Here is a 27,399-nt window from a genome sequence, read left to right as displayed (position 1 = left end):
ATATTCTTGGTGGGAATGTCTCTTGCAGCTGGCAATGGGTTATTCTGCAGTTTTCCTTCAGGCTGCAGCTCCTTTTGTTCCCCAGTGGGACCTTCAACCTCCAGGGCATGCAAGACACCACCATGGGCCCTGAGGCCTTTGTCAGACTGGTGCAGGATGCTCCCCGATTGGTCCAGGCACCTGAAGCATGCCTTCACCACATCCATGATGTGTTCAATGATAATTCTGCTGGATGAATGGACCTTGTTGTAGTGTTGCTCAGCTAGGCTTCTGGGAAAGTGCGTCAGTGTTAGCCGTCTGGGCTGTAGCCTTTATCTCTGAGTAGCTACCCAAAAACTTGACTTTCTGGTTTAAAGAAATTGTGAAGTTCCTTAAAATTAGGACTTTATGGCAGCTGCCAGGAAGCAAGCAGCCACTTACAAGTTAAAACATCAAATGAAAATAGACAATACAGTATGTCCAGCATGCAATTCCTGTCCATCACAGCCTGGACACCATTTATGAATGACCTCACCCAGCGCTTACTTAACAGCCATTAGATTTTTACCATGTGACTTTAAAGGGACAGCTTCACTTTAGCAACAGAATGCATTCTGTGTTAGCTGCTGTTCTTGTAAAACAGTAATCTATTGGCTTAACACGAGCAATGCAATGCCATGGGTGACCCATACATGAAAAGTTCTGAGATGTGCCCATTATACTTCAGGCAGCACACTCAGTCATACGTGCAAATTTCTGTGTCACACTTAAAAAAAAGGTATTAAAGAATAAATAAGCCAGTCATTTCCTGCTTGCTTCTTCCAACCTTGGGGAGGAGAAGGCATTTAAACGTACCTCCCAATCAACTTCCTCAGCAACAGAAAATATTTTCAAATGGATTTTTCCACCACTGCCGAAAATGGTCATCTGTGCTTGACTGAGTTCCGTGGCTGGGGTGGTCGCAACTCAGCCAGATTTCAACAATCACAGAGCCAGATTGTTGGGTACTTGGGAGAAATTGCCAGTCCTTCATATGACTTGTGTTACGACTCAGGGCATTCAGTAACTGAGGCATTTTCTCTCCCCCCGCGCCCCCCCCCCCCACCACCACCCGCACCGCCCCCCGCTCCACCTTTGTACTATTTTTATCTGAGCTGGAATTTATTTCCAGCACCAAAAACATATTTCCAACTTTTGGGAAACCAATGTGTCTACAAAGTCACAGGTTTGTGGTCAACCACAGCAATAGTTGGTTGATATAGTTTCTGTTGTACATGCTCATTATTTGACCACTAACTGAAATGATTGCATAAATAAAACATCTCAATGACAGAACGGCCAGAGTGAGAGAGAAGAAATCACTAGAGTCAATGTTCTATTATTACGAAAAATAGAGACAATTTGTGCTTTATTGTTCTGTAATTAATATATATTTTATACTTTCAGCGGCGTTATAATCTGAAGGGAAATATTCTTAGATCTTTTACGTGATGATAGTAGCAATAGGAAAACATGTTGTTCTGTTTGCTTCACGGTAGAAGTATATTGGAAGTACATTTTGCAACTACAATGGATTTTATGCAAATTAATGGTTCTATTCAGTTTCTTATCCTACACTTGCTCAATGCATTTCCTTAGTGTTGTGCTGTGCATGAGCATATAAAAGCAGCATTATTGTGGCTGTAAGGTACCTTAATTTGAATCAGTTCTTATTAAAGCCATTTCACAAGATCACAAGATAATTAAGAGTAAGGGAGATCATTCAACCCATCTTGGCGCATCCATCCAGAGATAAAATAGGTTATTTTTTCCTATCATTAACAGCCCTGTAACTTTTTGATATGATTTACAATAGTGATTTATCTTCTCTTAGCTATTAATACCATATTAATAGATTTCAAGTTTCATAAGTTGTTTATAGAGCAACCTCCAGTAGAACTCTGTGGCTCAACATGAAACAAAGCAGTCTACTGTTAGACTGCTGCTCCAGCCATACATTCCCGTTATCTAGATGCTGGCTTATACATTTAATGGCAATAATACTGGCGGGGGAGTCCAGAACCAGGGGTCACAGTCTAAGGATAAGGGGTAAGCCATTTAGGACTGAGATGAGGAGAAATTTCTTCACCCAGAGAGTGGTGAACCTGTGGAATTCTCTGCCACAGAAGACAGTTGAGGCCAATTCATTAAATATATTCAAGAAGGAGTTAGATATATTTCTTAAAGCTAAGGGGATCAAGGGATATGGGGAAAAGGCAGGGACAGGGTACTGAATTTGGATGATCAGCTATGATCGCATTGAATGGCAGAGCAGGCTCGAGGGGCCGAATGGCCTACTCCTGCTCCTATCTTCTATGTTTCTATGTCTATGTTTATTACATATCACACGACTGGTGTAAGCAGCTGAATATGATGCTGATTCACACAAATCAATATAAAACTTAGAACATTTATAATAATTATTCCAATGCTTTGACAAATATGCTTTCATCCACAGAATACCTTTGATAATCACCAGACTGTTGTTAAGCAGAATCAATTGCTTATGTTTTCTAAAATATATAGCTGAGTTCTTCTCTCCACAATTGATTTCAACTAATTAAATTAAGAGATCATTGGGAAGGATTTGACTCTTTGGGGGAGTGTTCTAGTGGGGGGACTTTCACCCACACCAGCCCTGACCCACTTCCTGGGTCGATGCTAACTGCACATCACGCGGCAGCCCACCAGTGCAAGCGAGGACACGCAAGCAGTGCTGCAACCAGGGTGCTGCTGCAGCGCCAGAGGCGACAACGAAGAACCTTAAATGGGCAGAAGTGTCCCAAAGATTAGAAGGATAGCTCCCACTGAAGGCCTCAGCCGAGACAGAAGGGTTCGGCTGGTGTGTCTCTGGAGCTAACTGGAAGTAGAGGTGGCTGCAACAAGGCCCTCTCCCTCTATGGGAGGGAACCCTGGACCTTTACGGCCACTTTGCAGGTCCTACCACATGGCAGCCCCAGGAAGCAGCGGTAACTGTTGCGGAAAGGGGGAAATCCATCAGGGATTTACATGTAGCGGGTGGGGAAGTAGCAGCCAGCTGCAGCCCTGGTGGGAGGAAGGAAATCCCAGTTGGGGTGGTGAGGCTGCAGTGGACTTGGCCTCCTGAATTTTCTACATTCTCCATCGTGATTCAGCTCAATTTCAGGTGGGATTGTGGAGGAGAATTCTCCCCCGCCCCTGTTTTGTCACCATACAAATCATGGATTAACATTTAAATATAGAACATTAAAAGTTTCCAACATAGAAATTTCTTTTTAACCTTCTTTAATGCATCCCATTAAACAGCCAGCCTATTGCATATATTGGCAGGCAAACCAGAATGTCAGTCTCCACAGGGCTCAAACCTGTAACAACAGAAGTATGAGAAGAGCAGTTTGACCTCTGTACTACTTGGCTGCTCTCTCAAATTACATATTTTAAAAGATTGAAGCTATGTGGTTAAATCCCACTGTTATATGAAACCTACTGAATTAATCACAACTGAAGAATGACAATAGCAATGATCACTGTTCTCTCCTGTTTCATCTTATATACGTGACCATAAAAATTCTAATGTATATTCAGTGGACATCTTTGGATGCTTATCTCAGGCATCCCATTTAGCTGCTGTGGTTGCTCCAACAGAATTTCCATGTATGCACTCTTGGACGCCTGCTCGTATTTCTAAAGATATGCTTTGGAGTGTTGTAACACTAGTACAGTTGAATCCTGATAAATACATATGCACTTTGCTGTGACATTATGTGCTTTCATCGGGCTTTCTACATAAAAGCAGCAAATAGGAATGGTCCATAACTATTTCATATTTGCACCTGAATTATGCCAAGATTAGATTCATCTGGGTTTGACAGTATTTACATTTCATTCAATGTACTGGTGTCTTCAGAGATCATTGCAAACTCAGGCACTTTCTTTTTCACAATCCGTTGCTCATGCCTGCACAATTCATGACAACTATCCATGTAATGGTTCACCTGACCCAAGCACAAGGAGAGGACCATCATTGCTTGGGAATCCTGCAGTCATAGCTCCAGCACATGTGCTACATTGTCTGTCATCATTTCCATACACAGTAAGTACTCTCTGATTTCTTCCAATTAGAGACTCCAAAGGACTAAGGGGGTTCTAAGGGCAATATATGGTAGAACTCTGCAATGAGCTCTCAATTCAGTCTCTTTGACTGCAAGTTATTAACAGCCTTATCTTTTTTTTGAGGAAGTCAGGTAATATAAGTCTTACGAACAAAATGATTTTCTGTCTTTTACTTTCAACTGTTAAGGTATGTTGATCAAGACTTATAAACATACCACTGCAATTAAATCATTGCAGATAACCTGAGGTTACCAGTTAAGAGCGGTATTTACATAGTGACATAACATTGGAACAACACTGTGTTATTTGGGGAAACTACCCAAGCTATTCTAGGTTACTTCAATAGTAAAACATCTATTTTATTTGCAGGGGTAGAGCTTGGTATGCGGTGCACCCATTTTTCAGGCGTGTAATGGGTGCAAGCTTATCAGTTTAGCAGTGGGACAGCCTGCACCCAATCTGCGCAGGAGTTGGTCCCACTGCTATATTTGTGCAGCCCCTTTTTTTTAGGTGTCCTAAGTGGATGCTTAAATATGTAAATTAGGGGCCTAGTGCCAGTTGAAGGCCCCATCGAGGAATTAGTCGGCAATGAGTGAGGCAAGCTTCGGGCCTGCCCTGCATAGGATTCGCTAGTGGCCTTCGTGGTCGCCAGCTGCAGGTAAGGCAAATTATTTTATTTATTTATTAATATACTCATCCTGTGGTGCCAGGAGGAGCAAGACTACTCTTCTGATTCCACAGGAATCATGATTAGCTCTCTGCCCCATAGCCCGCACCAATTCCCCTCCCGGGACGTACCCGAGGGCCGCTGCTGGTGAGGCCGGCAGCCCGACATTGATGTCTTCGTTCAGACGAGCTGCTTGTGGAGGTGCGGCTAATGCCGGCAGCTCGTTCTGAGTATGTTAATGAGGTCTGAGGACCAATTTCCATCGATCTTTGGGCCTCTCGGTTTGGGCGTGTACTGCCTACGCAGCGCCAAGTGTGGGCCCAAAAATGGACCCTGACTAATTTCTAGGCCACATTTCTTTTGAGTTTGATCAGAATTGTCTAACAGTTAAATGAATGGTGTTACTGCCAATCATTTATAATAAATTATTATTTAATACAGCTGTGGGCTAAAATGTCTAGTGGAAATGTACCGTTGATAAGGTGATATAACTTGTTTTTTTTCTTTTACACCAAGTCTGTGGAGAAAATAAATAAGTTTTTTTCTCACAAAGTCCAGGACAAGTTCTTGTAACTTTTTCTGTAACAGTGTTGCTTAATAAATAAAGATTTCATGTTACACCATCTGTGTCTCTATTTGATTTCATAATTTAGAAAGCTTTCAATAAGTGAGTTATCCTGACAGATATAATAACATGACCCATTCAACATGGGTCACCCAAGATTGACAGTTCAGTAACGAAAAACAATAATTTAAAGGAAACAAAAACAACTGCACATTATAAATACTGTTAATGTTACTACGCAGACCTGTTCCACAATTTTTGTGATGGCTGCCATTTTCTGTCCTGGATAGGTTGATCCTATGGGGAACCTCAAGGAAACTGAGATTAATCTACTCAGCAATAAGACTTGGGGTTATAGTGGACAGAAACATAAACAGAGTTTAAGTTTAATGTAACTGCAAATCTGAGCTGAGGAACAACATTTTTAAAACTTTTATTTTGGCCCTTTTAGAGGAAACTGTAAGCTTTTTTTAAATGATCAATTACCTACCTTCAAAATATTCAGTACACACACAGATATCTGTATTGGTATGCTGGCCTTCATTACAAGAGGATTTGAGTACATAGAAACATAGAAGATAGGAGCAGGAGTAGGCCATTCGGCCCCTCGAGCCTGCTCCGCCATTCAATGCGATCATGGCTGATCATCCAAATTCAGTACCCGGTCCCTGCTTTCTCCCCATACCACTTGATCCCTTTAGCCTTAAGAAATATATCCAACTCCTTCTGCTACAGGAACTCCAGCTCCGTGTTGATGAGCTGGAGTCTGAGCTTCAGACACTGCGACACATCAGGGAGGGGGAGAAGTACCTGGACTCTGTGTATCAGGAGGTGGTCACACCTATGAAGTTAAGTAATTCAGATGTAGCCCATGATCAGGGACAGGATGGTGTGACTACAAGTGAGGCAGGTACGGGGATCCAAGAGGTAGAGCTGGAGGAGCCGCAGCCCTTGCTCTTGACCAACAGGTTTGAGGTTCTTACTCCCTGTGGGGACAGGAGCAGGGACTGCAGGGAGGATGAGCAACCTGGCCACAGCACCGTGGAACGGGGGGCCATTCAAGAGGGGGGAGTAAATAGAAATGTTGTAGTGGTAGGGGATAGTATTATTAGGGGGATAGATAGTGTTCTCTGCAGCCGAGAGCGAGAGTCACAAAGGCTGTGTTGCCTACCCGATGCCAGGGTTAAGGACATCTCCTCTGGGCTGGAAAGAAACTTGCAGTGGGAGGGGGTGGATCCAGTTGTCGTGGTCCATGTTGGTACAAACGACGTAGATAGGACTAGGAAGCCGGTTCTGTTAAAGGAGTATGAGCAGCTAGGGGTCAAATTAAAAAACAGAACCTCAAGGGTAATAATCTCTGGATTATTACCTGAGCCACGAGCGAATTTGGCTAGGACAAATAAAATTAGAGAGTTAAATGCGTGGCTCAAAGACTGGTGTGGGAGAAATGGGTTTTGCTTCCTGGGACACTGGCACCAGTACTGGGGCAGGAGGGAGCTGTTCCGTTGGGACAGGCTTCACTTGGCCAGTGCTGGGACTAGAGTCCTGGCGGATCATATAACTAGGGCTGTAGAGAGGGCTTTAAACTAACTAGTGGGGGGGAGGTTCCTAGAGAGCAAATAATAAAAATGACAACAGAGAAGGTCATAGACTTAGGTAGCAGTGGGGAAATTAAAAACCAGAGCATGTCAGGAAGGGGCAGAAGGTATGGAGTAAAAGGTAAAGTAATAAAAAGGGCAAAAGCAGGAACTAAGTGTCACAAAACATATTTGAAAGTTCTCTATCTGAATGCACGTAGCATTCGTAACAAAATAGACGAGTTAATGGCACAAATAACTACATATGGGTATGATCTTGTGGCCATTACAGAAACATGGCTGCAGGGTGACAATGCCTGGGAATTAAACATACCAGGTTATTTAACGATCAGGAAGGACACGCAGGAAGGAAGGGGAGGTGGGGTGGCTATGTTAATAAAGGAAGGAATCACTGTAATACAGAGAAATGATATTGGGTCAAAAGATCAGGATAATGAAACAGTTTGGGTGCAGGTAAGAAATAATAAGGGGAAAAAAACACTAGTGGGCGTAGTCTATAGGCCTCCGAACAGTTGCAACTCTGTTGGACGGAGTATCAATCAGGAAATAGTTGAGGCTTGTAATAAGGGAACATCTATAATTATGGGGGACTTTAACTATCATATTAATTGGACAAATCAAATTGGGCAGGGCTGCCTTGAGGATGAGTTCATTGAGTGTATTAGGGATGGGTTTCTTGAGCAGTATGTAACTGAACCGACCAGGGGGCAAGCAACCTTAGATCTGGTCCTGTGTAACGAGACAGGATTAATTAAAAATGTCCTAGTAAAGGATCCCCTTGGAATGAGTGACCATAACATGGTTGAATTCCATATTCAATTAGAGGGTGAGAAGGTTGGATCTCAAACAAGCGTGCTAAGCTTGAATAAAGGAGACTATGAAAGTATGAGAGCGGAATTGAGTAGAGTGGATTGGGAAAATAGATTAAAGGGTAAGACGATACATGATCAGTGGTGTACATTTAAGGAGTTATTTTACTACTTCCAAAAAATATATATTCCACTGAGAAGAAAAGGGTGTAAAAGAAAAGACAGCCACCCGTGGCTAAGTAAAGAAATTAAGGATAGTATTCAACTAAAAACAAGGGCATATAAGGTAGCCAAATCTAGTGGGAGGATAGAGGATTGGGAAAACTTTAAAAAACAGCAAAAAATAACAAAAAGATTGATTAAGAAAGGGAAGATAGATTATGAAAGTAAATTAGCAAAAAATATAAAAACAGATAGTAAGAGTTTTTATAGTTATATAAAAAGAAAAAGGGTGGCTAAAGTAAATGTTGGTCCCTTAGAGGATAAGACTGGGAAATTAACGGTGGGAAATATGGAGATGGCAAAAACACTGAATGAATATTTTGTATCAGTCTTTACAGTAGAAGACACTAAGAATATCCCAACACTGGACAAACAGGGGGCTATAGCGGAGGAGGAGCTAAACACGATCAAAATCACTAAGGAAGTGGTATTCGGTAAAATAATGGGACTCAAGGCGGATAAATCACCTGGACCTGATGGCTTACATCCTAGGGTCTTGAGGGAAGTGGCGGTAGGGATTGTGGATGCATTGGTAATAATTTTCCAAAACTCCCTGGACTCAGCAAAGGTCCCGGCAGACTGGAAAACTGCTAATGTAACGCCCTTATTTAAAAAGAGTAGTAGACAGAAGGCTGGAAACTATAGACCGGTTAGCCTAACATCTGTGGTAGGTAAAATATTGGAGTCCATTATTAAGGAGACAGTAACAGGACATTTGGACAATCATAATTTAATAGGACAAAGTCAGCATGGTTTTATGAAGGGGAAGTCATGTTTGACAAATTTGTTGGAGTTCTTTGAGGAAGTAACATATAGGGTGGACAAAGGGGAACCAGTGGACGTAGTGTATTTAGACTTCCAAAAGGCATTTGACAAGGTGCCACACAAAAGATTATTGCTTAAGATAAAAAATCATGGGATTGGGGGTAATATTCTGGCATGGATAGAAGATTGGCTATCTAACAGAAGGCAGAGAGTTGGGATAAATGGTTCATTCTCGGACTGGCAATCAGTGACTAGTGGTGTTCCACAGGGGTCAGTGCTGGGTCTCCAACTCTTTACAATCTATATTAACGATTTGGAGGAGGGGACCGAGTGTAACATATCAAAATTTGCAGATGATACTAAGATGGGAGGGAAAGTAGTGAGTGAGGAGGACATAAAAAACCTGCAAGGGGACATAGACAGGCTAAGTAAGTGGGCAGAGATGTGGCAGATGGAATACAATACTGGAAAGTGTGAGGTTATGCACTTTGGCAGGAAAAATCGTAGAGCAAGTTATTATCTTAATGGCAAGAAACTGGAAAGTACTGAAGTACAAAGGGATCTGGGGGTCCTGGTGCACGAAACTCAAAAGGTTAGTATGCAGGTGTAGCAAGTGGTTAAGAAGGCCAATGGAATGTTGGCTTTCATTGCTAGGGGGATAGAATATAAAAATAGGGAGGTATTGCTTCAGTTGTACAAGGCATTGGTGAGACCGCACCTGGAATACTGCATACAGTTTTGGTGTCCATACTTAAGAAAAGACATACTTGCTCTCGAGTCAGTACAAAGAAGGTTCACTCGGTTAATCCCAGGGATGAGGGGATGGACATATGAGGAGAGGTTGAGTAGATTGGGACTCTACTCATTGGAGTTCAGAAGAATGAGAGGCGATCTTATTGAAACATATAAGATTGTGAAGGGGTTGGATCGGGTGGATGCGGGGAGGATGTTCCCGATGATGGGTGAAACTAGAACTAGGGGGCATAGTCTTAGAATAAGGGGCTGCTCTTTCAAAACTGAGACGAGGAGGAACTACTTCACTCAGAGTGTGGTAGGTCCATGGAATATGCTGCCCCAAAAAGCTGTAGAAGCTACATCATTACATAAATTTAAAACAGAAATAGACAGTTTCCTAGAAGTAAAGGGAATAAAGGGTTATGGGGAGCGGGCAGGAATTTGGACATGAGTCTATGTTCGGATCGGTCATGGCCCTGTGGGTAGCGGAGCGGGCCCAGGGGCCGTGTAGCCTGATCCTGCTCCTATTTCATGTGTCTAATTCTGTTAGATTCAGGAGATGGTTCTGTGATAGTAGATTGGCGGTTAGGATCAGATCAGCCATGATCTTATTGAATGGCGGAACAGGCTCGAGGGGCCGATTGGCCTACTCCTGCTCCTATTTCTTATGTTCTTATGTTCTTATGGATATATGTAATGTATTGGCCTCTACTGCCTTCTGTGGTAGAGAATTCCACAGGTTCACCACACTCTGGGTGAAAAAATTCCTCCTAATTTCTGTCCTAAATGGTCTACCCCTTATCCTTAGACTGTGACCCCTGGTTCTGGATTCCCCAACCATCGGGAACATCCTTCCTGCATCTAGTCTGTCCAGTCCTGTCAGAATTTTATAAGTTTCAATGAGATCCCCTCTCATTCTTCTAAACTCCAGCGAGTACAAGCCCAATTGTCCCAATCTCTCCTCATATGTCATTCCTGCCATCCCAAGTACAGGAGTAAAGAAGTCACACTCCAATTATATAGGGCCTTGGTGAGGCCACACCTGGAGTACTCTGTACAATTTTGGTCTCCTTACCTAAGGAAGGATATACTTGCCATAGAAGGAGTGCAACGAAGGTTCACGAGATTGATTCCTGGGATGGCGGGACTGTTGTGTGAGAAGAGATTAAGTAAACTAGGCCTGTATTCTCTTGAATTCAGAAGAATGAGAGGGGATCTCATTGAAGCATACAAAATTAATACAGGGCTTGATAGGGTGGATGCGGGAGAATGTTTCCCTTGGCTGGGGAGTCTAAAACTAGGGGCCACAGCCTCAGGATAAAGGGTAGGCCATTCAGGACTGAGATGAGAAGAAATTTCTTCACAGAGGGTGGTGAATCTTTGGAATTCTCTACCCAAGAGGGCTGTGGAGGCTCAGTCATTGGATATATTCAAAACAGAAGTCGATAGATTTCTGACTAGTAAAGGCATCAAGGGATATGGCGATAGGGCTGGTGAATGGAATTGAGGCAGAAAATCAACCATGATCTCATTGAATGGCGGAGCAGGCTCGAAGGGCCGAATGGCTTACTCCTGCTCCTATATCTTATGTTCTTATGTACTTATGAAGTGTTTAAGTGGTGGCTGTTCTTTCCCCCTCCTTCCCCAACCCCCTAAGAACAATTGCAAGATGCTGCATAGCCTTGAGATCAGTAACAGTGAAATAAATTGTAAGGGGTTTTAGATCGCAGAGGTTTCTCTCTCTAGAGGCCTCTCTCTCTTGCACAGTAAAACCGTGAGTGCATCGACCCACTCGCCCCTTAGATTCTGTACTCTGGACTTTGGGGCAGGAACTACAATGTAGAGAAAACTCTTATAGACCAAGTTTGATGAAACGAAATGGAATTTTATTGCATAATGTAAAACAAATCAAATGCAAGCAAATAAGAGGGTACATGGGAGGGAAAAACACACACAAATCATAATGACACAATACTAAGGCAAATACAGGCATATTATACTCTACAAAGATCATCATGAAATGGTGAAACACACAGAACATCGAGGGACAACAACTCATGTTAATTATACCCAAAATGACCACCCCCTTAAACCTATCTAGATCTGATTATGAAGGGCCAGAAACATGCTCACCAGTCCAATGGGAAAAGTATAGAGTTTTGAAGTCTTGTGTTTTGACCCTTTCAGGCGTCCTGTCTCCACGTGGTTAGTGGAGCCCCAGCGAGCTGCGCCACATCTCTCTCCTGAGGTGGGGGTCGGGGATGGCTGGACACCGGCTGGCCTGGATGTCGGCGGGGTCGGGGATCGTCTGCTCGACCCCGGTCAGAGGAGCCTCGGACTGGCTTTCCTATTTTCTTCTGTAGTTTTTTGTTGTCTCTTCTCCCGAGCCGGAGTGGGTCGATGGCCTCCCGTTTTGTCAACGGCCCGGGGTTGGTCGATGATCTCCCGATGTTTTACCCTGGGGCGGGACGCCGGCTCGAACCGTCTTCTTCTCCTTCTTCTAGCGATGACGCCACCGATACGATGGTAGCACCACGATGACTGCTTTTTTTTTTGCTACCCCTGGGTTCCCCAGATATACTTCTCAGGAGAAGCCTTTTTCTCCTGCCCAAATCAGGTTAGTCTTTGTTTAACTTTTGGCGGGCTGATCGCACAGCGGGGTAGTTATTATATTTTAAAATACTTTGGGATGGCCGGTAAAGGGCCATCTCTGGTCTGGAATGACCTTCATTGTTTTTAATGTCCTGGTGATGTCCTTAACGGGTCCTTGATGCTCTTCTCATGAATATGAAACTGTTCCCTTTTGTCTGGGTAAACGTTTAGATGGCCTTTATCTACAGGCCGATCTTGACTGGATCTGCATCCAATCTATATGTATATGTGGGTGTCTGGTTTCGTTCTCTCAGAAACGGCTTCCAGAACTTACTGTGGGCTGAATCCACAAAGCTGTCTGAGGACTACAGGAACCATTTTAAAGTGTCCCAATAAGTTGGTCACGGGGTCTGGTGGCCATTTTGAATGCCCCTTTTTCCTAGGCTTCTTTCAAAACAGTCTTTAAAATCATGGCCTCTTCTGCCATCGACCCTTTATAATATAAAGTTCAATTTTGCGAATCCTACAAAATATCACTACAGGAGTCATTGTTTGAAAAAAAAAGTGCTGTAGTTGAACCTAGAGGCCTCGGCTTAAAGTTGTTCAATGAGGAATTCCATTCACTGGGGCTTAGAGCCACCTCAGCCTTTTTTTAGATATTTATTTGCACTAAGGTAACTACTTGCGGTGTCCCTTTAGAAGTCGGCAGGGGTTTCACACCACCACACTCACAGAGACAGAACAGGCCCCCAAGAAGTTCTAGGCCATAAAGTCCAAAACAAACCCTTCCATTCTTCAAAAAAACAATAATAATATTCTTTCTTTCTGAAAGCAGCTGTTCAGACATCTTGTTGAAGGTTCTCCTGCTGATTCCAATATGCTTCTTATTTTGGAGGGATAGGAATGGGGATGGCAAACCTTACCTTATATACATGCAGCACCTGGAAAAAAAGTTGACAACTCAAAAACAGCCTGAAATATAAGTCAATGACATGTAGTTAAGCTGAAAATGCAGCAGGACACAGGTTCTATATAAATTAAGCTGCAGATATACCCAATATTCTATTACTTGTATAGCGGAGGATTGTGGAAAAAATTGAGGGGATTGCCCTCATTTCTTGCAGAGACATTGTGAGTTATCATGGATATGTTGCAAAATACAATAGTTAATCTTTTTTAACTTGTTTATGTTGTGATATGAAAACACTCTTCTCCCCCCACCTCTTCCCATGGACACCTTTTTCCTTCCCTCTCCCTCAAGTACAAATTGCCACTCTTCTTCCCTCTCCACAACCCCCACCCCTCACCCCAGACTTCATTCTTGTACTCTTCTCCACGCAACCCTAGGGTAGATGCAGGGAGGATGTTTCCCCTGGCTGGGAAGTCTAGAACCAGGGGTCACAGTCTCAGAATAAGGGGTCAGCCATTTAGGACTGAGATGAGGAGAAATTTCTTCACTCAGAGGGTGGCGAATCTTTGGAATTCTCTATCCCAGAGAGTTGTGGAGGCTCAGCCGTTGAGTATATTCAAGACAGAGATCGATAGATTTTTGGATATTAAGGGAATCAAGGGATATGGGGATAGTGCAGGAAAGTGGAGATGAGGTAGAAGATCAGCCATGATCTTATTGAATGGCGGAGCAGGCTCGAGGGACCAAATGGCCTATTCCTGCTCTTATTTGTTATGTTCTTATTCCCCCCCCCCCACACTTTGTGCTGGCATTCATCCCGATTTCTCAAACCTTTCATGAAATCAGGAATTCCAACCCAGAGCCTGAAGCAGAGCTCAGTCTCCCTGGAACAGGAACAGAAGCATCAGGTAAGAGTGAGGGGTGAAGCTGGGAGCAGGGCACGGGGGTGCAGCAATGCTGATTTTTGTTTACAGACGCAGATAGAGTGCGTTTGCAATGCTGACTGTCCCATTAAAATGTGGATAGATGGCAAGTAAGGCTCACAGAAATATTGTAGCTTCCTTTGTTGGGGTTAGGATCTCTGTGCTTGCTACACAGCCTTTGGCCTTGTCGTTGCTATTCAAGTACCATTAGTTTGAGTACCATGACATCAAACTCTTAAATCATTTTCTCATGGGTGCTACGAAAAATATTGTCACCGATTTGACACAGTACATTTAAGATGCTCCTGCCTGATGCCAACGTCATTGATAATATTTTGAGTGAATGTGCCACAAGGTTCATTATTGCACTGAAAGAGACAAGTAGTGTTACTGTTTTTGGATAATGTTTTGGGCTGGAATTCAAGATGTAGATATTTAAGGGAAAGTGATTAGGTTTCCAAACTATACTATAGGAGAAAACTCAAACTGAGCAGTTACTTGTTCTAGCTCATCTTGTGACTTGAGATTTAATTCATAGAATCATAGAGCACAGAAGGAGGCCATTCGACTCATCCTGTGCCGGTGCCAGCATTTTGAAAGAGCTATTCCAATTAGTCCCACTCACCCAACCATTCCCCATAGCTGTTGCAAATTTTTCCTTAAGAAAATCTCAGAAAAATCATTTTGAGGTAGTATCATCCTGCCAAAATATAATTGCCACCATGTTTTTGGAATGAAAGACGTTGTACTCAGTTTATAAGGCGTCACTTGGGAAAGTGATCCAAAGGATGCAACTGAAGGATGTGAGGCATCTGGTTAGGAGAATTGTTTGGGCAACTTATGTTTAAGGAAACAATTATTGAAAGCAGTCAAAGATGAAATATTTGTCATAGGCAGCCGAAGAAAACTGGATCAAATGCAACTTGTTTGGGTTAGTGTGGGATGGGTTTATAAGAACATAAGAAATAGGAGCAGGAGTCGGCCATTTGGCCCCTCAAGCCTGCTCCACCATTTAATGAGATCATGGCTGATCTGATCTTGGGCTCAGCTCCATTTCCCTGCTCGCTCCCCATAACCCATCACTCCCTTACTGTTCAAAAATCTGTCTATCTCCACCTTAAATATATTCAATGACCCAGCCTCCACAGCTCTCTGGGGCAGAGAATTCCACAGATTTACGACCCTCTGAGAGAAGAAATTCCTCCTCATCTCAGTTTTAAATGGACGACCACTTGTTTGTTAAACAATTGTAAATTCCATTCTGTAGAGCGGGTTTCTGCTCATCCTAGGCCCAGAAACAAATAGTACAGAATGAATATGCGGTGTAAGGTTTCTGAAGGAATTTGGAATTTGGTTCTTTTTCAAAAAATACTTCAATTATTAATTTTAGAATTAACAAATTAATTAGTTTTATGGCTCAGTGCAATTTTGATAATGGACTCCCACTTCTCCAACACTTAGATAATGCTTGATCTTATAAGTTATAACTGGTTCTTCATATTCAAGCTAATCTACAAAATGGCAGCACAACACTTCTCAAGCATAATTTGAGCTGATGTGTTACTTCATCAGAGTAATCTGTTCAGATGAATTACTGGTAACACAACTCTAAGGCTGGAATTTTGCCAGCATTCAGGGGGTGGGTTTGGAGGCAGGACATCCGGCAAAATCACAAAGATTGACAGCAGGTCAGAAACCCACTGTCAACCCGCCTCCAATCAATCTTCCTAGGTGTCGGGTCCCCGATTTGAGTATGGACCCGACACCTAATGACAAGAAGAGGATTATAGGCACTTAACTGCTTGTTAAAAGGTTGTTAACAGGCAGTTAAGAGGCTTTTTGCAATTTTGACAGGCCTACGGCAGGCTTCCCGACGTCCGGACACCACGCCAGATAAGTGTGGCATGCTGTGGGTCTACTGTAATGTTTCTGCATTGATGACAGCTGCAGAAGTGGTGTGAAGGATCCAATGGTATACTGGTGAATTTCAGAGGTAAGAAAATGTTGGGAAAATTATTTTTAATGCTTTCACACTTTTCTGTAGGTGACAAGTTTTGGATTGTGTGTGTAGTTCCACCTCATTGGGAGAACCTCTCTCACCAGTGACAGATCGCTTCTGTAACCTCACCTGCAGCTGCCATCTGTTCTAGCCTAAGGAGGGAGTCACTGCAGAGCCTGGGTACAAGGGCTCACCTTTGTACAGTGATTGTCAGTGTTTGTGGCACCTCAATGCTGTCAAACACTGAAAAATCAGCTGTCAAAAAAAATTGTGCGTGGCCCCTTTAAGAAAACCAGCAGATGACGTGTCATCAACTGACATCACCTGACACCGGCTTCCTCTTAATAGGCCGGCAAGCCTGCAGGGCGGGCTTAACAAGGCCAATTGATGCCAAATCGTGTCTGTGCGTCTGATGTCATTGGGGGCGGGACTGGAACCCGGAAGGCAGCTGTCCCGCCCCCAAGCCACATCGATAGGAAAAATTGCGGCCATAGGGTCAGTGCTGAAACTGAATGGGAGAATTTCTTTATTTTAAAAAATGCAATCTGTGCTGTGGCAGGAATTGGTTTTATTGTATTATATTCTACTCATAGTTGTTCCAGTATTGACCATGCATTTGTGGGCAATGCTCATTAAAGGCTTCATACTCCAGTCTTGATGTTCTGCACTGTGAGCCTCGATCCCTTCCAATGGAGGGAGGGAAATTCAGAGATGAGTCACCCCAGTCTTCCGGATCTCCTGGATGCTGAATTAACAACACAAATTGAGGAATGGTGCATGGAATTGGAGGGTTTAAAGAGAAGAAAATGCATTGAAATAGGCACAAGAAAAGAAAGGAAAATCACTGCAATAGGGGAAACCAAAAATTTATCTGATTATGAGAACAGTTTTGACTGCAAGGCCAGCTTGACTGTGGAACTGCTTTGTATTTTATATTCCGTGCATGAATGCATTTACTGGTGGACTGAATACTTTCTATGTCCTGTTTTGACTATAAAGGAATTTTTTTTAAACTGTGTCTGACAAATATTATTAAATCACGAAAAACTGGAAGACTCAGAGAATAAGAGATGAGCAAATGACCATCTATACTGGCAGCGCTCAGTGAAATAATGAATGGTCTGGCAGCACCAGGAAAAGGGAAAGATTTTTGAGCGGCTTGAATCATTTTAAGAAAGTTTAAAGTTCCCCTTGATCCAATCATTCAGTTCATATTCTGAATCTTCAAAAAAAACTGATGCTTTTAGATGAGACAGCTTTACGTGAGATGTTGTGGCAGTAACTGAGACCTGGCTCAAAAAAGGGCAGGATTGGGTATCAAATATTCCTGGTTATAAAGTGTTCAGGAAAGATAGGGAAGGAAAGATTGGAGGTGGTGTGGCAGTATTGGTTAAGGAGAATGTTACAGTGCTGCAGAGGGAGGATGTCCTGGCAGGGTCAAGGACAGAATCTATACGGCTAGAGTTAAGAAATAATAGAGGCGCCATTACACTACGAGGTGTATTCTATAGACCACCAAATAGTGGTCAAGATATAGAGGAGCAAATTTGCAGAGAAATTACAGAGAGATGCAAGAGCTATAGTGTAGTAATAATGGGGGACTTCAACTATTCTAATATAGACTGGGATCATAATAGTGTTAAGGGCAGAGAAGGGGAAGAATTTCTGAAGTGTGTTCAGGAGAACTTTCTTGATCAGTATGTTTCCGGCCCGACGAGGGAGGGGGCATTGCTGGATCTGGTTCTGGCGAATGAGGTGGGTCAACTGGAGCAAGTGTCAGTATGTGAACATTTAGGGAACAGTAATCATAATATCATAAGGTTTAGATTAGTTATGGAAAAGGACAGGGAACAAGCTAAAGTAAAAATGTTTAACTGGGGGAAGGCCAATTTCAGTGGGATGAGAACGGATCTGGCCCGGATAAATGGAATCAAAGATTGGCAGGCAAAACTGTAATGGAACAATGGGCTGCCTTTAAAGAGGAAATAGTTCGCGTACAGTCGAGGTACATTCCCATGAGGGAGAAAGGTAGGGCAACTAAAGTCAGAGCTCCCTGGATGACGAAAGAGATAGAGAATATGATGAAGCAGAAAAAGAGTGCATATGACAGATGTCAGGTTGCGAATACATCTGAGAATCAGGTTATATATAGAAAGGTCAGAGGAGAAGCGAAAAAGAAAATAAGAGGGGCAAAGAGAGGATATGGGAATAGAATGGCAGCCAACATAAAATGTAATCCAAAAGTCTTCTTTAGGCATATAAATAATAAAACGGTAGTAAGAGGAAGGGTGGGGCTGATTAGGGACCAAGGAGGCAGAGAGTATTGCTGAGGTACTAAATGAGAACTTTGCATCTGTCTTCACCAAGGAAGAGGATGCTGCCATAGACATAGTAAAGGAGGAGGTAGCAGAGACACTTGATAGGATAAAAATTGATAAAGAAGAGGTATTAGAAAGACTGGCTGTACTTAAAGTAGATAAATCACCAGGAGCGGATGGGATGCATCCTAGGATACTGAGGGAATTGAGGGCGGAAATCGCGGAGGTACTGGCCATAATATTCTAATCCTCCTTAGATACGGGGGTGGTGCCAGAGGACTGGAGAATTGCAAATGTTACACCATTGTTCAAAAAAGGGTGTAAAGATAAACCCAGCAACTACAGGCCAGTCAGTTTAACCTCGGTAGTGGGAAAGCTTTTAGAAACAGTAATCAGGGACAAAATTAACAGTCACTTGGATAGGTGTGGATTAATTAAGGAAAGCCAGCACAGATTTGTTAAAGGCAAATCATGTTGAACCAACTTGAGCGAGTTTTTTGATGAGGTAACAGAGAGGGTTGATGAAGGTAATATGGTTGATGTAGTGTACATGGATTTCCAAAAGGCGTTCAACAAAGTGCCACATAATAGGCTTGCCAGCAAAATTGAAGCCCATAGAATAAAAGGGACAGTGGCAGTCTGGATACGAAATTGGCTAAGTGACAGGAAACAGAGAGTAGTGGTAAACGGTTGTTTTTCAGACTGGAGGAAGGTATACAGTGGTGTTCCCCAGGGGTCGGTTCTAGGACCACTGCTTTTCTTGATATATATTAATGACTTGGATGTGGGTGTACAGGGCACAATTTCAAAATGTGCAGATGACACAAAACTTGGAAGTATAGTGAACAGTGATGAGGAGAGTGATAGACTTCAGGAAGACATAGACAGGCTGGTGGTATGGGCAGACACGTGGCAGATGAAATTTAATGCAAAAAATTGTGAAGTGATGCATTTTGGTGGAAAGAATGAGGGGAGGACATATAAGCTAATTGGTACAATCCTAAATGGGGTGCAGGAACAGAGAGACCTGGGGGTATGTGTGAATAAATCGTTGAAAGTGGCAGGGCAGGTTGAGAAATAAGTTAAAATGGCTTACAGGATCCTGGGCTTCATAAATAGAGGTGAACCTGTATAAAACACTGGTTCGGCCCCAACTGGGGTATTGTGTCCAATTCTGGGCACCGCACTTTAGGAAGGATGTGAAGGTCTTAGAGAGTGCACAGAAAAGGTTTACAAAAATGATTCCAGGAATGAGGGACTTCAGTTACGTTGATAGACTGGAGAAACTGGGGTTGGAGCAGAGAAGATTGAGAGGAGATTTGATAGAGGTGTTCAAAATCATGAGGGGTCTGAACAGAGTAGATAGAGAGAAACTGTTCCCATTGGCAGAAGGGTCGAGAACCAGAGGACACAGATTTAAGGTGATTGGCAAAAGAACCAAAGGCGACGTAAGAAAAAACTTTTTTACACAGCGAGTGTTTAAGATCTGGAATGCACTGCCTGAAAGGGTGGTGGAGGCAGACTCAATATTATCTTTCAAAAGAAAGTTGGAAAAGTAGCTGAAGGAAAAATAATTGCAGGGTTGCGGGGAAAGGGCAGGGGAGTGGGACTAGCTGAGAGTCGGCATGGGCTCGACAGGCTGAATGGCCTTCTTCCGTGCTGTAACCATTCTATGATTCTATGATTTCTATGGTTATGTGGGCTCATTCATTCTTTCCCAAAAGCCTCTGCTGAAATGATTCATACACATAAACATTCCAGGTAGGCAAAAGATCTTTATATCTCATGTTGGCCACCCAGATTTTGCACTGTACTGTAAGTAATTCAGGGCGTATGCAGACAGCATATAATTTTTTTTAAATGCCCCTCAATACTCAATGTTTTAAGGGAGCGAGTAGTTAAGTCATAGAGACTTGGAAACCCCATGTTCAGTCTGTGCTAAGTTATTGAATCTTAATACAGGCACTATAGTTGGGCTCTCGGGTTAGAGAGGAAAAAATTAGTCAGGGCCTTGCTAAAATGTAAGTTACATCTCTAACTTTTTCCAGTTCTGATGAAAGATCGTCGCCCTGAAATGTTAACTCTGTTTCTCTCTCCACGGATGCTGCCTGACCTGCTGAGTATTTCCAGCATTTTCTGTTTTTATTTCAGATTTCCAGCAACTGTAGTAATTGGCTTTTGTAATGGATTTAATAGGCTTTTGAATGTTAACCTGTATATTTCTCTTGCAGAATCTAACAAGTCTGCTGTGCATTTCTAGCATTTCTGTTTAATATTTAATTATTTTTGGTGTAATTATATTTCATCACTTGAAGCAGGATCCAAAAAGATGAATGAGTTTCTTTTTTATAAAGTAGTGCACCATTACTAAAGAGAACTGAAAACCATTTAGTAACCATTACTTGATGACTAGGAAACCCGATTCATAATTTGTCACGCTCGTTCAAGACAATCTGACAGCATAACATTTACTACAAAGGCACAATGAACTTTATTTACCCTGTGTCTGACAACCTTGAAAAATCTCTGCTGCATCAACAAATTGAGGACTTATTTGCTGTCAAAAATCTGAAAATGGATGAAAAGATTAGTTAACAGATGGATAACAATGAAAAAAGCACATCACTCTGTTCCACAAAATGACTTGATGCCTGCATTGCATCAAGTAAAATAATTGTCTGAATTCTGAAGAGGACATGTTAACCAGTTGGTACAAAAGTAGTAACGAGCAATCTGTCACTGGCAGTGTTGTAATGGAAACTATTGCTATTCTTTTGAAGGGGAAAAATAGCAAAGCAGCATAAAGATTATAACAGAGGTACTGTACTCACTAATATTTTGCCAAGAATAATAGCCCTGACTAGTGACTTGCTTGAAGGCCACTTTCACACTTGATCTTTGCACTTTCTTTCCCCTGAATGTCAGCTTCAGCAATAGCCCAGAGCTGGCAGGTTGTGAACTGAGGATTAAGCACACATCGAGCAATAGGCCAAAGGTGAAGAGGGGGGAGAGCTGGGTTGCAAGTGGCCCCCGGGTCAAAAGAACCGCTGGACAACAGAATGCTGGTTGGGAAGTTATTATAAAGCAGCAAGTCAATCAATAGTTCCAATAGTTGTCCAAAAATGAACAGCCTGTTACAGGAACTAACAACCATTTTGTTCTCGTGCAGGAGAAAATTGCACATTATGGATGGGAATGATGAGCTACAGAAGGAGAAAGTACAAACATGCATCCTTTAACTCAGGAGGAAGCAATTGGCATCCTGGGATCTTACTCTGCCGAGGCAATTGAGAAGGAAATGCTGGATGCCCAGCACCCACAGTTGGTTTATGCAGGATAAATGCACATGTTAAAATCCCAAGAAGATTCATTTTTTCTCTGAGGAAACCCTAATATCAGCAGAGCAGCAAGGAACTTGTGACTAACAGGACACTCATTACATTTCGTTCCACAGGAGCTGGAGGTAGGAAAGAAGAAGCAGATAGAGAAAGTGACCCAATGGCAGGATCCTCAACAGAATGAACAGCCAAAATAATTGTAATATATGTGGGTAGAACAAATGTAGGACAGAGACACGATGAGTTGCTAGTCCATGTACTTGCTTTACTAGGTCAGAGCGAACTGAGCATGCTCATACTAAACCATGTGACAAACCATGTGATAATATATTACACTGCTTTCCCCTTAAAAAAATGCTTATGTATTCTCCTCTCAAATACATCAAAACTACGGTCCTGCCTTTCCCAGCATTACATGTACCACTTAACAAAAACTCCTGGCTTTTTTCTTTTAAATGAACTATAAATCCAGTTTAATAACAGGTTTGCGGAGCCTTCCTGATCTCCTTAAAGAAGGTTTTGGTGTTGAATCAATTTTCGGGCCGTTTTGTTTTGGTTCCGAACTCAAGGAAGTAGGTACCACCACTCTGTTTCTCCACTTGGTACTTGACATGAATCAGTCATTCATGAAAGAAAGACTTATGAAATAATACTGAGCAGCCTGCGGGTGGCGCTGTCCAGGGAGAGTATAAATACTCGGGCACGGGCCCAGCTTGCGCAGGACATTCTTAACAGGAACTAGTGAAGGACACAACTAGACCTCCATGTTGTAAAACAGTTGATTAAAGCTTTGTTTAACACTTAGACCAAGTGTCTAGTAGTTTTCTTACATCAGTACTCTTGCTCACAAGACAATTAAGTATGACAGTAAAGGGCTTATTGCCTGGCGGGGCATTAATAGGGCCTCCTGAGAAATTCAGCAGGGTGCTATTGAGGGGTTGGCCGATAGCGGCGGCCCATGCCGGTAGCACCCCGGGCCGTGGCGCCATCATCATGCGCCACGACCCCTTAGCGCCCCGCCGCAACCCCCTACTGCTCACGACAGAAATTCAGCTGCGCCCCATGAGGCTACCGCGGGCGATGTCAGCGCCAGCCTCGCAGATCGTGAGCTGGGCCGACCTCCGCTCATGTCCATGGAATATGCTGCCCCAAAAAGCTGTAGAAGCTACATCATTACATAAATTTAAAACAGAAATAGACAGTTTCCTAGAAGTAAAGGGAATTAAGGGTTACGGGGAGCGGGCAGGAATTTGGACATGAGTCTAGGTTCGGATCGGACATGGCCCTGTGGGTAGCGGAGCGGGCCCAGGGGCCGTGTAGCCTGATCCTGCTCCTATTTCGTGTGTCTAATTCTGTTAGATTCAGGAGATGGTTCTGTGATAGTAGATTGGCGGTTAGGATCAGATCAGCCATGATCTTATTGAATGGCGGAGCAGGCTCGAGGGGCCGATTGGCCTACTCCTGCTCCTATTTCTTATGTTCTTATGTTCTTATGTGGCGCTAGTTAAAGGGAGGTGGGGCCACGACCCGTGCCACCATTTTATTTTTTTTAGCCGGCCTCCAGGTCGGCCCTCCGTGGCGGCCCTTGACTTGGTCCATGGCCGCCATCGCGGAGCGGCCACGTAGCGCTCCGGCGCTACCACGCTTTGCGCCCCCGGCACCGCCCCGAGAGGAAGTGGAGCACCCGAGTTAGCGCTCTACTTCCTCGTCGGGGCGATACTTCCACGCCGGGTGGTAAATCTCCGGCGATAATTCGGTTACTGCCCCCAAATGGGGCGTAACCGAATTTCGCCCCCATAATCTCCTGGCTGGAGTATGGGGAAACTGCCACGAAAAAAAGGCTGCAAGCAAAGTATCAAACTCATATGAAGGCACTGCAAAGTCTCTTCCAAGATATGCAGCAGATGATAGGGGAGTGACAGAGTCCAATGCCTCCTTTGCGGCAACATCAAAGGCAGCTTCTCAGCAATGCAGACCAACCTGGAGTCAGTGGCAGCTGCAATGGTCTCTGCTTGCAGCACACGCAACACCGAATTCTGGAAGCAAGTCAGCACCTTCAAAGTGAAGGCTTTAATTGGTGGCATTCAACTTTGGTTGACACAATGGAGAAAGCAATATCTACAGGAGTTTGTGATCTTCAAAGCATAATTTCAGTTTGTTTGCAGGAATTAAGGGATATTACTAATTTTCTAAGGTCTTTGATCCCATAGATCAGTGGCAACCAATATCCTGATCCATGTGTAGTTAGAAAGCGAGAGGTGACTCCAAGGATTCTGCCTTCCCTCAGGATAGCAGTACCAGAGAGCTCTCTGCTCAGTCCTCTCAGATGCCTTCACAAGTGGAAGAAAGTCAGCAGGCCAAGTCTGTGGAGATTACAAGCTCAGAGAAGTAGTCTAGTGTAGGTCTATCTAAGGGCAACAGCCCTGAGATGAGGATCACCACCTCCCAAGAATTTCACATGGAACTTAAAGGTGTTGTACAACTGTCATGTTCTCACTAAATTCCAAAATTCCCCCTCTCCATTACATCTACTGGGTTCACACCCTACCGAATACATCTACTGGGTTCACACCCTACCGAACCCATCTACTGGGTTCACACCCTACCGAACACATCTACTGGGTTCACACCCTACCGAGCCCATCTACTGGGTTCACACCCGACCGAACCCATCTACTGGGTTCATGCCCTACCGAACACATCTACTGGGTTCACGCCCTACCGAACACATCTACTGGGTTTACCCCCTACCGAACCCATCTACTGGGTTCACACCCTACCGAACCCATCTACTGGGTACACACCCAACTGAGCCCATCTACTGGGTTCACACCCTACCGAACCCATCTACTGGGTTCATGCCCTACCGAACACATCTACTGGGTTCACACCCTACCGAACACATCTACTGGGTTTACACCCTACCGAACACATCTACTGGGTTCACAACCTACCGAACCCATCTACTGGGTTCACAACCTACCGAACCCATCTACTGGGTTCACAACCTACCGAGCCCATCTACTGGGTTTACACCCTATGGAACCCATCTACTGGGTTCACACCCTACCGAACACATCTACTGGGTTCATAACCTACCGAACCCATCTACTGGGTTCACACCCTACCGAACCCATCGACTGGGTTCACACCCTACTGAACATATCTACTGGGTTCACACCCTACCGAACCCATCTACTGGGTCCACACCCTACCGAACACATCTACTGGGTTCACACCCTACCGAACCCATCTACTGGGTTCACACCCTACCGAACCCATCTACTGGGTTCACACCCTACTGAACCCATCTATTGGGTTCACACCCTACTGAACACATCTACTGGGTTCACACCCTACCGAACCCATCTACTGGGTTCACACCCTACCAAACCCATCTACTGGGTTCACACCCTACCGAACACATCTACTGGGTTCACACCCTACCGAACACATCTACTGGGTTTACACCCTACGAAACCCATCTACTGGGTTCACACCCTACCGAACCCATCTACTGGGTTTACAACCTACCGAACCCATCTACTGGGTTCACAACCTACCGAACCCATCTACTGGGTTTACACCCTACGGAACCTATCTACTGGGTTCACACCCTACCAAAGACATCTACTGGGTTCACAACCTACCGAACCCATCTACTGGGTTCACACCCTACCGAACCCATCTACTGGGTTCACACCCTACCGAACCCATCTACTGGGTCCACACCCTACCGAACACATCTACTGGGTTCACACCCTACCGAACCCATCTACTGGGTTCACACCCTACCGAACCCATCTACTGGGTTCACACCCTACTGAACCCATCTACTGGGTTCACACCCTACTGAACACATCTACTGGGTTCACACCCTACCGAACCCATCTACTGGGTTCACACCCTACTGAACCCATCTACTGGGATCACACCCTACCAAACCCATCTACTGGGTTCGCACCCTACCGAACCCATCTACTGGGTTCACACCCTACCGAACACATCTACTGGGTTCACGCTCTACCAAACTATCAGAGGTTTGGGATTGCAGGCCTAGAAATTCAATGGCATCACCTCTATATTTTCAGACACTAAACAAGCGCCTGAGCCTCCAATATAATGAACAGGAAGTGCACGCTCATAACGAGCCAGAAATTTACCGCCTGCCTTATTGGTATCAGCAAAGCAATAGGCATTAGGCTCTTTTCGTATTCACTGACACCACATTAAAACTGTCCCCCCACCCCCAACACCCCCCGATAGCCAGCTCGATCCCTGTCCCAACCGCTTCCTCAATCGCCAACACAATGTCCTGATCGCTCCCTCTCCCGATCACTCTCCCTTTCCTGGTCACCCCATTCCCAATTGCATCCCCTTCCCCTTTAACAACCTACCTGAGGAATGCTGTTGGCGATGTAATGGCCCAAAATTTAAAGCATCTTCACCAGCGAGCTGCCTGGGGGGATTTCCAGCAGGTGTCTGTCCGCAGCTCACCGCTCTCACTTAAATGAGGCCTGATGCCCAATATCGGGTGTGCCATGGACCTACCCGTTCAGGTACAGTGAATTTTTCCCTGTGCCCAGTTCCCAGCTGGCACGAACAAATGCCCAGGCCACAGTGTCTAAACGTCAGGTGACCGAATAGATCTTCTTTTAAAATCTCTTTCTATTGCACTCGTGCTCATTAGATATATTGGTCCGGAATTTGCGGGCCTGATAATGCCAAACTGGCAAGTGTTTGCCTTCATTCCGCCTTTGAAGCTGACTGCAACTTCGGGGTTTGGCGCAGGCGCAGGTGGATATCCTGAAGTCGTGGTCTGTCATTCGCAGCTCCGACCCTGACTGCGCTGTGCAACGTCCTGGCCCCACCACACCCAGAGCCGGCAATCTGTGTAATCAGCCAAATCAGGGAAACTGATGAAAACTTCGGCTCTTCCGCAGTAATTACCCTGTTAAATTCCCCACTAAAAGTTAGACCCAAAGGGATTAGGTGTAACTGGGGTTTTTATCAGTGTATTGACTGCTAAACAATGGTTAAGGGCCTGAAAAATGAATTTTAATTACAGGAAACTTTCGATTTACCGGCACCTAAATAACCGGAAATCTCGGTTAACCGGCAAAATTCAGGAGTAGGTTCAGGTAAGTTTTATTACTTGCCTTCCTCCATCTGTTGCTGTGCAAGGGTGTGGCTGCTGCTGTTGCTAAGCTACAGAGACGCTTGGGACTTTTGGCCATTGTTCTGAACCTGTTGCTAAGCAACAGGTTTTGTTGCTTTATACGGAGCTCTCAGCTCCATATCTTTTACTATAGCTTTCGGTTATCTGGAATTTTTGATGAACCGGCACCATGTCGGTCCCGTCGGTGCTGGATAAAAAAAAGTTTCCTGTATGTGCAGTGTGAAATTTGTCCATTTTAATAAAAGTTAAAAATTTTAAGAAACTTTAAAAAAAGTTTCAATTCTTTAATAAAGTTTGTTCATCGTTATTTTCCATTTGCCTCTGCCCCGTGTGAGAACCCCAATGTTTGTCTTGCTCTCTCTAACATTTTTTAAAAGTTAGAGTTTTAAGAGTTTACTCACTGCCTTGTTCGCTGCCTGTGAGAATTCTGCATTTTGGTTGGCTGCTTAGACAGCCTGTTGATGTCACAGCCGCTCGCCCAAGGGAATCCTCACTAACCACCGTTGATTTGAATTCAATATCGGAAAACCCGAAGTTCTCGACACAGAGATCACAAAATCCTTGTGCGACGCTTACTTCGGGGTCAGCGGCGAACGCCTTCACTTTGCCACTGACTGCAAACTCTGGGCCGTTATCTTTGAATTAGTCACGTCGACTTGGTTCCAAAAA

Source organism: Somniosus microcephalus, chromosome 21 (assembly GCF_052327205.1).
Source record: "Somniosus microcephalus isolate GS21.2 chromosome 21, FLI_Smic_1.0, whole genome shotgun sequence".
Lineage (NCBI taxonomy): Eukaryota > Metazoa > Chordata > Chondrichthyes > Squaliformes > Somniosidae > Somniosus > Somniosus microcephalus.
The sequence above is the reverse complement of the archived record's forward strand: the minus strand, read 5'-3'. Positions refer to the sequence as shown.